Source organism: Chenopodium quinoa, unplaced genomic scaffold (assembly GCF_001683475.1).
Source record: "Chenopodium quinoa cultivar QQ74 unplaced genomic scaffold, ASM168347v1, whole genome shotgun sequence".
NCBI lineage: Eukaryota > Viridiplantae > Streptophyta > Magnoliopsida > Caryophyllales > Amaranthaceae > Chenopodium > Chenopodium quinoa.
The window spans coordinates 5,860,924-5,872,706 of record NW_018744704.1 but is presented as its reverse complement, the minus strand read 5'-3'; positions in this window follow the sequence as shown (position 1 = coordinate 5,872,706).

The following is an 11,783-nucleotide window of genomic DNA, read 5'->3' as shown; positions in this document are numbered from 1 at the left end:
GGCCTGCCTCCTGCAGGCGGTTTTGGAATAGACTTAGCCGACGGGGGAACCGGCATCTTCAGTACCTTAGCAGCAGGCAGAGGAATGTCCCCCGCCGGTCTTTTGACCATCTTAGACAGGGAGCGAGGAACAACTTTGTTCCCAGCATGCAAATATACAAAACCAACCGCTTAATGTCAACACAGCATACAGATGCTACAACCGGTGAAGTAGAGGAAATAAATGTTTCCCCGCCGTCTTTAGCCGCCAGCTGCGACTTCTTCTTCTCAATTTGCTCCTTCCGGAGCAGAGCGGATGAGGTAGCCGGTGTCTTTTCTTTCGGTATCTTCTCCATCGCAGCTTCTGCAAAAACAAAAGAAGAATGGTTAATATGATAAAGTACCAATATCAGGCGGCTAGGGCCGGTGATTAATAAAAACCTACTCTTAGGAAACATGGTGCTAAGGTTTCAGGCGGAGAGAAACGCCTCATCCTTGAACCAGTCCGGGTGGGGCACCCAGAACTGAGGAACTATTATCTCGCTCCCATCATCCAGGCGGGAGGTCTTTTTGAAGAGACCCTTTTGCATGATTTGGTCTCATGCCTCGCTTGGCACTCTAGGCAGAGCACACTTCATACCAAGCAAAGCTGGGTATTTATTGTATCTACGCAGGCGGCGATTAAGTTGAGGAGATGGAGAAGAGACGACATAAAATTTGCTCTTCCAGCTACTCCATTTGGACGGTTTGTCCAACGTCATCATATATTCCTGGTGCGTGGTTAGAGTATACCATGCATTCCACCCACCCGACGCCCTGCTGAGATAATGCATGTGTGCAAAGGCTTCCCAGCTTGGTTTGACCTCCTGCATCTCGCAGGTGGCAATGTATCCAAGTATGTTGACCCATGAGTTGGGGGTCAACTGCCATATGCCCAAGTCATACCCCCTTAGTATGACTTTAATGCAGTGGTGAAGGGGGAAGCGGAGGCCGGCTGTGAACGCCACCTCATAACAGCCGAAGTAGTTATCGGCGATGTCCACGTCGTCGGTCCAAACGACGCTTGCCTCTACAGGCGGGACAACCACTTCTCAGTCCTTCCCTACCGACTTCTTCTCCAAGAAAGCAGGTAATGTTGCATTCAGAGTAACCACATCCCTGGCGGACATGGTCATGTCGGTAGGGTCGCCAGCAGCCGGCCACTTATAGACTTCTTCGTCAATAGGGGCAGCCGTTCCAGGAGACTCCTCATCAGAGCCGGACTCCTCATTACCGGCTGATCCCTCTCCGGATTCTTCATCGGATCCCTCTCCGGATTCCTCAGCGTTGGAACCAGAGCTATCCAAGATACTGTCACCCGGTGTGCTAGGTGTATTCGGGGAATTTTGCGGAACCTCTTCATTATGACCCATCTCAGCCGGTTCCTCGGCTTGTTCTTGATTTATAGGGTCAGCCGGATCAACGGCTGCATCGTCGAACTGGTAGTCAGGGTCGACTATCGTCACTCTGATCCGAGCCATTCTGTCCTGCACATGAACAGAGACGATCGAATTTGATCTAGGTGAAGGTTGTTCCAAGCACCCCCAGACGGCAATCCCAGTCCTAGACTCAGCCGTTCCTGGTGACCGGCTGACCACAATCGTAGGCTGAGCCGTGTGTGCATTGGTGTAGTCCATATCCTAATACTATGCAACCAGAAATAAAAGAAAGTGACAAGTGTGGGATGCAGGCGGTACCTTTGAAATGAGAAAGTTGAAAGAGTTGGCATGAAGTCACCTCAGGCGGGGAACTCCGCAAAAGTGTTTAAAGTTGAAAAAGATAAAAGTAAATACTTAGCCGGTTATTCACTAACTCGCCCAAAGATTTGTAAAGGCCGGATGGGAGTACCCTAGACGGTGTAAGGCCGAATGGGATTTCTTTACAAACATTTGTAAAGCTAGCTAGATTATTGTAAAGCTCTCTATGATACCTCAGACGGTATTCAGCGAGCTAGGTCAGAAGTACCCCAGATGGTATAAGACCGGATGGGGGGGTTATGACTTGCATTTTTGTAAAGGCTAGCTAGATTATTGTAAAGCTCTCTATGATACCCCAAACGGTATTCAGCGAGCTAGGTCAGAAGTACCCAGACGGTATAAGACCAGATGGGGGTTATGACTTGCATTTTTTGTAAAGGCTAGCTGGATTGTTGTAAAGCTCTCAATGATACCCCAGACGGTATAAGACCGGATGGGGGGTTATGACTTGCAATTTTGTAAAGGCTAGCTGGATTGTTGTAAAGCTCTCTATGATACCCCAGACGGTATTCAGTGAGCTAAGTTAGAAGTACCCCCAAACGGTATAAAACCGGATGGGGTGGGGTTGTGATAATCTTTGGTAAAAATAGTAAAAAGAAATGTAAGGCTCACTCCATGATACCCCAGACGGTATCAAAGAAGTTGGGTCAGAGGTACCCCATCCGGTAAAAATACCTGATGTAGGTGTTGCAAGCAACATTTAGTCAACCATACCCCAAACGGTAAACTACCGGATGAGGGTATAGTAAGACCTATTTCAAAAAGGCCTGTTCAAACAATACCCAGACGGTGAGTCACCGGATGGGGGTGCATTGAATGCACCTTAAAAATTGAAAAGGTCATGAAAAGACCCAGGCGGTGTAATACCGGATGGGGATGCTTTAAAAGCCTTGTTACTTTAAAAAAAAATAATAAAATAAAATAAAAAATAAAAAAAGAGCCTGCTCAAACAATACCCAGACGGTGAGTCATGAAAAAGACAAGGATGATGACCCAACCGATTTTAAAACCGGTTGGGGTTTTTGAAATCATTTCTTGGTAAAAGCTTAGAAGTACCCCAGGTGGAGTTTTCACCGGATGGGTACTTTGAATGCCTGGTTATTTAAAGGATAAGTCTATTTGGGAATGGATCAGAGAACCCCCAGGCGGTGTTAAGCCGAATGGGGGTGTTTAGAATGCATAATTCTTAAAGGTTGAAGACCCCTTAGACGGAGCTATGCCGGCTGAGGGAGAGAACTCAGCACTGGGATATGGGTTAAAGGCCCCACAGGTGGCATGCAACCCGGATGGGGTAAAACGTTCAAAGTCCTCAAAAACAGAAGTTTAAAGTAGAAAAGAAAAGAACATCCGGTACCTTAGAGATTGGAGAAAGAATACTCAACCGGTAGCCGAATGTGCTTGATTTGAAAATGCCGGATGCAAGGAAACTTAGGAAATTATGCAGCCGGTATCAGAGCTCTCTCAGAAATTTTTGAAAAATTATGCAAAGTGTGGAGGAGAAAGAGAGTGTCTCTCATTTATAGTGAAGGAGCAGAAGGCGAAACGATGCCTTCTGCCCTAAAAACTTAAAATTTGAAAAAAGGAGGGAAGAAGACGAACCGTCTCCTCCCATGCGTCTGACACTTGTCACAAGTGACACGTGGGCATGCCACGTCACACCTGTGAGGGGCAGATGTTTAGGGTAAAATACCCCTAAGACACGTGGCCCTATAATGGTTTGCCACGTGTCAAGATCGTAACGGTCAGCAAAGGCCCAATCCCTTTGCGACACGTGTCATTGTACCCTAATTGAGGTACAGCTCTCCCCTACTATAAATAGTAAGGGCATACCTCATTAATGGGGATCGAATCATCTTCCAACAACCAACCAAACACAAATCTCCTTGCAAACGCTCTCAAATCGAGAAGCATTTATTGTCTTATTTCCTCATTAAGAAAGAGACTAACTTAATCTTCGGAGGCGGAACACCCCAGCCCCAGCCGGAGTATTCCGTTATTTGTGCAGGTACAGGCAAAAAAAGGAGCATACTAGGAAATTGTAACTCTCCCGTAGGACACATAAAAAAAACCCCGAAACAGAAGCCGGTCAGGCAAAAGAAACGGAACCATGGTAAAGAGAGAAGTCAGGCGGCTGCCGCCGAGGTTAAAAAACAACTCGATGCAGGGTTCATTCAGTAGTGTTATTTCCCTGACTGGGTTGCAAACGTTGTACTCGTGAAAATGCCGAATGGTACCTGGCGCATGTGAGTAGACTACACAGACTTGAATAAGGCGTGCCCTAAAGATAGTTATCCATTGCCCAAGATCGACAGTCTAGTCGACTCTACAGCCGGCCACGCCTTAATGAGTTTCATGGACGCCTACTCTGGGTTCCATCAGATTCCTCTATGGAAGAAAGACCAAGAGAAGACGGCCTTTGTCACAGATCAGGGCCTATACTGTTACACGGTCATGCCGTTTTGTTTGAAGAACGCCTCGGCTACCTTCCAGAGAATGATAAACACGGTCTTCTTTGATCAAATTGGGAGGAACGTCAAGGCGTACATAGATGATATGATTGTGAAGTCTAAACTCAAGACGGACCATTTGGGCAACCTCCGAGAAACATTCACCACACTCAGGCGGCACCAAGTCATGCTCAATCCCAAGAAGTGTGTTTTTGGAGTTGAGTCTGGGAAGTTCCTCGGATTTCTTATCCATGAAAGGGGCATAGAGGCTAACCCCGAAAACGTGCAGGCGGTCATAGACATGCAGTCGCCCCGCACAGTCCGTGAGGTCCAGAAATTAACAAATTGTCTGGCGGCCCTGGGGAGATTTCTCAGTCGATCAAGCGACAAATGCCTTTATTTCTTTCAGGCAATTAAAAAGAAAGCTATGTTTGAATGAGGGTCGGATGCTGAAGCGGCCTTCCAAAAGCTGAAAGAACATTTGCACTCGTTACCAAGGCTGGTCAGCCCTTTGCCCAAAGAAGTGCTCTATATGTATCTAGCAGTGTCTGACCATGCTCTAAGTGCCGTCCTCCTTGCTGAGAGGGACGGCTGCCAGCTCCCGGTCTATTTTGTCAGTCACGTGTTGAAGAATGCCGAGTTGAGATACTCCCTAGTGGAAAAATTTGGCCTTGCCCTCTTCATTGAAGTTAGAAAATTGAAGCCTTACTTCTTGGCACATTCGGACGTGGTATACACAGACCAGCCAATCAAGCGGCCGCTGACAACCATGCAGTCGTCAGGCCGAATGATCAAATGGGCAATAGAAATTCAGAGCCTTGAAATTACGTTTGAGCCAAGAAAAGCGGTGAAGGGACAAGCATTTGCTGACTTTATAATAGAGATGACTCGGCCCTCTGATTCTCAAATTCCAGACCAAGTCTGGAAGGTTTATGTGGACGGGAGCTCCACTGAGAATGGTTGTGGTGCAGGCATCATATGTCAGTCGCAAGAAGGCGACAGGTATGAGTATGCTCTACGTTTTAATTTCCAAGCCTCGAACAACGAGGCGGAATATGAAGCTTTATTGGTCGGTATCCACACGTGCAAGGCGGCTGGGGCAAGAAAAATAGACGCCTGCTCTAACTCACAGTTGATAGTAAGCCAGTACAACGGTGAATTCGAAGCAACCTATCCGGCCATGATTAAATATTTGCAGGCGGTACGTCAGGCGGCCGGGTCACTTTAAGAGTTTCATCTAACTCAAGTACCCAGGTCCGAGAACAACCAGGCGGATGCCCTCTCAAAATTGGCATCTTTAGCCTCCTGTGACACTCCAAGGACCGTCTTTTGGGAGTTTATGGAAAAGAGAAGCATTGAAGAAGAGCCTATTGGAATTCTGGATAGAAGTTCAACCTGGATGGACCCAATCAGGGCATATTTAGAAGACGGCACCTTGCCGAGTGATCAATCACAGGCGGCCCTGCTGAAAAAACGGGCGTCCGACTTTGAAAATGCGTAAGGGGGAACTTTTCAAGAAAGGGTATCTTCAACCCCTCCTGAAATGTGTTACCCCATAAAAGGGACGAGAGGTCTTAGAAGATCTACATTCAGGATATTGCGCTTCTCACGTAGGCGGCAGGTCGCTCGCTCAAAGAGCCAGGCGGCAGAGTTACTTCTGGCCTACATTGGAAGCTGATGCCATGGAAATGGTTAAAAAATGAGAAAAGTGACAAAGGTTTGGCAAGCTAATCCATCGTCCGGCCACTGACCTCACGGCCATTCATAGCCCACTAGCGTTTTCTAAGTGGGGCATGGATATCCTAGGTCCCTATACGCCTACTACAGGCAGCAGGAAGTACATACTCGTTGCAGTCGACTACTTCACCAAGTGGGTAGAGGCGGAGGCTGTTAAGGGTATCAAGACGAAGGATGTGATCTCGTTCATCTGGAAAAATGTCATCACTCGGTTTGGGGTGCCCATGTCTATGGTTTTTGATAATGGTCCCCAATTTGTGACGCCTGTTCTCAAAAACTGGTTGGGAGACCAAGGCATCTCACACTGCTTTGCATCAGTCGGCCGTCCTCAAGCAAACGGCCAAGTAGAAGCTTTCAATAAAATCATCTCAAACGGTATTAAGAAGAAAATTGAGAGAGCAGGCGGCCTATGGGCAGACGAACTACCACATGTTCTCTGGGCCATTAGGACGATTGATAAAGGGGCGACTGGAGAAACTCCATTCCTCCTAACTTATGGTGCAGAAGTTGTTCTTCCAATTGAACACTACGAGCCGACTCTTCGAATAATGCTGTATGACAAAGAAGAAAATTGGGAGGACATGCGCCTAGCATTGGATTCACTCCTAGAACGAAGGGGCAATGTAGCCTTGCGCCATGAAATCTACCTCCTAAGAATGACAAGGGCATATAACAAAAGGGTACACAGGCATCCACTCAAAGTGGGGGACTTTGTACTACGAAAGATGGAAGCAATCGGTAGGGCTAATGAGTTAGGCAAATTAACTCCCAACTGGGAAGGACCCTACCGAATCTATGAAGAGGTCAGGGACGACACCTACCGCCTGGAAACACCAGACGGCCAACCCTTACCTCGGACTTGGAATGTAGATAATCTAAAGAAGTATTATTTTTGAATAATGTAAATAGCCAAGAGCTACTAATAAAACTTGCTATTTTGCTTCATTTATATTGTAAACAGAGGGGCATGCCGCCTATAACATTAGCAGACATCTACTCTCTATCTTTCTTTAATATGTACTGAATACAGAGGGGCATGCCGACGGGACAAACCATCGGCTACTCTCCATTTTCTTTACTTTGTACTATATCAAAGGGGCATTCGGTTACTCTCCTATACTTGTTCACCATGAACTAAACAAGGCCTATGGCCGGGTGGTAAGCCCAGGCGCCTAGCCAACTGATCCTCTCTTTTAAACTAATATGACCTTTCCCAACATCATAGCAAGCGTCCGGCCACATCTCTCCGGATGAGATTCGTCGCAGAGAGAAGCTCCCTTTTGGGTGGAATAATGCTCTATAAACTAAGTACACGGCACCTAAACGACTGTCCCCAAGGACAAACCACGTAGCCGTTTTGAGACAAGGGTAACTCTAAACACTAACCAAACAAGTGTTAGCAGTTGACATCCCAGTCGGATAACCGCTTGTATCACTTAGGATAAGTACAGGGGGGTACTTCTTGAGTTAATAGCCAACAAAATTGGCGAATCAAGGGGATCAGCCGGCCTCCGCCGCCTGGTACCTCTACTACTCAAGCAAGAGAGGTGACGACTGGGTAATCTCAAAGATTACTCATAGTCACTCCCACATACTAGGTGTAGATCCAAAAAGCAACGATGAGTCCGCCTGGCTAAAGGCAAGCAAGGACTACGAACAGGCGGACCGACTACAAGCGACCTGTTCCTTCTAACTTGAAAAAGTTAAGCAGACCTAACATGTTTCCTAAAATGTGTTGGGAAACCGACTGGATACATGGCCGACTGGTCGCCAATCTGGAGCCAAGACAACAAGTCGTCCAGGGGCATAGGCAGTCGGTACTTGATAAACTTTGCTTGCAAAAAATCCTAAGCAAAATTTTAAGCAAAATTCTAAAAAACGTACAAAGCCGAAACAGTCGGTATAGCATACAAGCACATGTCAAGGACCCTCCATACTTGGAAAAAAATAAAGCATAAACAAGATTCTATGATCAAAGGCGACCGAATCGCCGCCCAAATTAGCATTAACAGCCGGCCATAAAGACTAGCAAAATATTCATAAACCCCGGCCCCCTGGCCGGGTAAAGTGGATACAAGAACAAACGGCACGCAGGCCGGAGAAAAGTTTGAAAAATAAAAGCTTTAAACATTGGGAGGGGCTTGAGTCTTAATTGCCGGCTGATCGAGTTCAACGACGGGCGCTTGATTCTTCAAAGCATCCTCTTTTGTTGACTCGTCTTCAGGGGCAGGAGCTTTAGGCGCATCCTCCTGAATTGGCTGTAGGGCCACCACCTCTTCTTCCTCCTCAGAGCTGGAGCCGACCCCTTCCTCTTTCTTCTCGTCCTCATCAGCCGCCTGCTGCATGATTCTTGTGTTGTACTCTTCAGTACAAGAATTGAATTTCTTGTCCCATGCAGCATAGCTAGCTTTTGGGAAGAGGGACGACCAAGTCATCTTCATGATATTGGCCGAGTCCTCCATCATGGCCTGGTCTAGAGCCAGCTTCTCGGTCTCGGCCTTCGCATTAAGATCTTTGGTGATGGCCGCCTCCTGCTTCACCAAGCGGTCCTTGACAGAATCCAAAGACTTCTGAAGGCTATCGGCATGATGGGCAATATGTTTAAGTGGCCGCAGCTCATCTTGGAGGCTCTTGACTGTCTGCTCCAGCTCCTGGTTCCTTTTGTTGACCGCCTCTAACTTGCCTTTGATCTCCAAAGTGGCCTGAGCCTGATAATAAAGAATATCAGATGTCAAAATTTCATTTTGGGAAAGTTTTAAGTTAATTAAATTTTGTTGAGGATTAGTTTTCCTATTCTAATTAGAAGTAGTTATTTTATTCTAGTTAGGATACTTGGAGAAAAAGGTTAGGGGTTTGTCCTAATCCTTGTAGGAGTAGAATTAGTTGCCTCTTATGTCTATAAATAGGAGGTATTTTCGTGGCTTTTAGAGAGATAGAAAATCATATTAATTTCAATACAAATTGTTTAACTTTGTTTAAACTTTTCTTTGCTAGTTGTCAATTCAAGGAGTTGTTTTTGATAATTAGAACGTTCAATTCTTAGTTCTAGGAGTAGTCTAAGTTTTGTTCATCAAAATACTTAGTTTCAGGAGTGGTCTAGGTAGTTTGAATAGGCATTGAATTCGTTCCAGGATTGGTCGTTTTCAAAGTCATATCCGGTTCGTTGTTCTTAAATTATTCGATTTTCTTAGGAAATTCGGAAGGCTTGTGTTACTTGTGTGATTTTAGATTCTTTATTAAGTTAAGGGGTTTAAATCCACATAAGTAAATGTGATGTGCATTTACAAGATTGTTTTGTGTTATATATGTTTGTCTTGGTGTGTGTGAGTTTGATATTTGGGGGGGGGGGGATTTATACTACTTTGACTCTCTGATGTATTGTCGAGTAAGGTCAGTAAACTGTTAAAAAGTAAATAAATTGATATAACAAGTAGATAATAATGTATCAAAAGTACATGAAATAACTCAAATAATTTTTTCAAAAAAAAATCAAATAATTGGATAATTCACATTGTGGTGAATAATTTGTTGCTAGGTTTGCTAAAAACCTATTAGCTCAAGTGGTAGAGCACTATGCAATGCATAGGGGTGTGGGTTCAATTCCTACATAGGTTAACTCTAGAAATAAATATAAAACCCTCTAAAGTTATTCAAAATACCTTAAAAGTAAAACAAAATAACTAAAAACTAAATCAAATTAGCTCTAAGTACAATGAGTTGACTTTTAAATTTTAATGATTCTAATTTTGTTACTTTACTATAGCACATAGAGTATGAGTTATTGACTATCATATCTGTTTCGGGATTTTTTGATGTCCTACGGGAGAGTTACAATTCCAAGACTGGAACCGGACGCCTGTACCTGCAAAACAAACGGATGCTCCGGATGATTGGAGATCCGCCTCCAACGGTCAAGTTAGTACTTGATTAAGGAGTAATTAATGCGGAAATAAATGTAATTTGGTCTCTCTAGGTGAGAGTGTTTAATGTGTGTAATCCCCTTTTAATGAGGATTAATGGGCATATTTATATGCCTTGGGATGCGTACCAGTACTAGGTTTAGGTTAAACTTTAGGCTGACTGGGCTTCCCACCAAGATTGGGCCTTGTTGGCTGATTTACCTATTTAGCATGATGGACACGTGTCACATCACAATTGGTCCGTGGAGGACGTATCTCATTATGACACGTGGCAAGCTCCTATTAGCCTACATGAAGGACACGTGGCGAAACCTGGCTGGTCCACGTGTCGGATGCTGATTGGTGGATAAAAATCCCCTAATCATTTGCCCCTCACAGGTGGCATGCGACTGGTCACGTGTTACCTGTGACAGGTGTCGCACCGTAACAGGCGACGGCCTGCTACAGGTGTCACTCAGTGAAAGGCCGATAAATTTTCCCGCCCAAATTTTGAATTTGGAAGTGACCCTTCGCCTTCTCATTTTGCCTATATAAGGGTGTGTTAACTTCAGTCATTTTCACACTTGAGAACTTTTTGAAGAGAACATTCGGACCCCTGAACTTGCTCTTACATTCCGGACTCTTTTTGCCTACCGCCTGCTCTAACAAGCCGGCTGCTCAGAATTTCCAGAACCTCGTCAACTTCACTCGTTCAGGTAACCGTCGGTTCTCTTACTCTTAATTTTTTATTTTTTCCTTTTTGAAATGGCACCACGGAAGCACACAACACGACCTAGATTAGTGATCAGCCGGTCACCGGGGACGGCTGAATCTAGGACTAGGAGTGCCGCTTGCCCTTTTCCGAACCAATCTTTGCCCTTTATACAAAGTCCGACTGTCTCTGTGTCTATGACGAACGTAATGGCCAGAACAAAAAGGACTACTATGATCTCGAACTCAGACGGCTCCTCCCACCGGGTGCCGATTAGTGAAACATCTGACCAGGTGCCAGATGCCGAAGTTAACCAAGGCGGCTTGACCGCTGACAGCTCTGAGGGAGGGATCAAGGTGGTCCCTTCTTATTTTACAGTTGACATGTCTACATTCTCTCCTACTCTTATCGAAGGAGAGGAGGCGGGCCTCTCTGGGAGAGGGGAGGAGTCGTCCTCTTCCAGCTCGTCAGAGGACGAGTCCGAGTCTAATTCTTCTGGTCATACTTCTCTAGACACAGAGGAGAAAAAAAACCGCCTACAAGAGGCGAGGCTTTCTCACGCAGTTGAGAAGGGGGACAATTGGGCGGAGCCATCCGCCTCTTACCGAGAGCAAAATACCCCTTACTACTGTACTGTCCCACAGGGCCGGATCAAGGCCATGCAAGAGAGAGTGGGGAGCTTTATTGCGAACCACACAATGGGCCCTGGCTTTTTAGTTTTTGTGCCGGATCCAGAAGACATAGTCGTCTGGCCGGCTGGTACTAGTTATGATAGCGTCTGCTTTGGCTGCTACGAGGCGGCAACCAGGGCTGGGTTGCGCTTCCCACTACATCTGGCTGTTCAGCGGATCTTGGATGGGTATGAGTTGGGGTTATGGCAGTTAGCCCCAAACTTCTGGTTCAACGTTCTCGGCTATGTGGCCGGGTGCGAACTGGACGGGGTGGAGCCAAACTTCGAGGCTTTCGCCCATATGAACTACCTCAGCCGGACCCCTAAGGCAGGCGGTACCGGCTGGTATCAATTGACGAGCCACCGTGGCTACCTCATGACAAGAGGTAAAGAAAATAAGTGGAAGGATTGGCGAAGCACCTTCCTTATCATTGAAAGTTCAGACACAGAGCTGAACAAGCGCATCAATAGGTGGAACAGGGATCCGCCTCTTCTCGCAGGCGGCCACAGCATGCCGCCTGTTCCCCCCAAAGCCAAGAAAGAG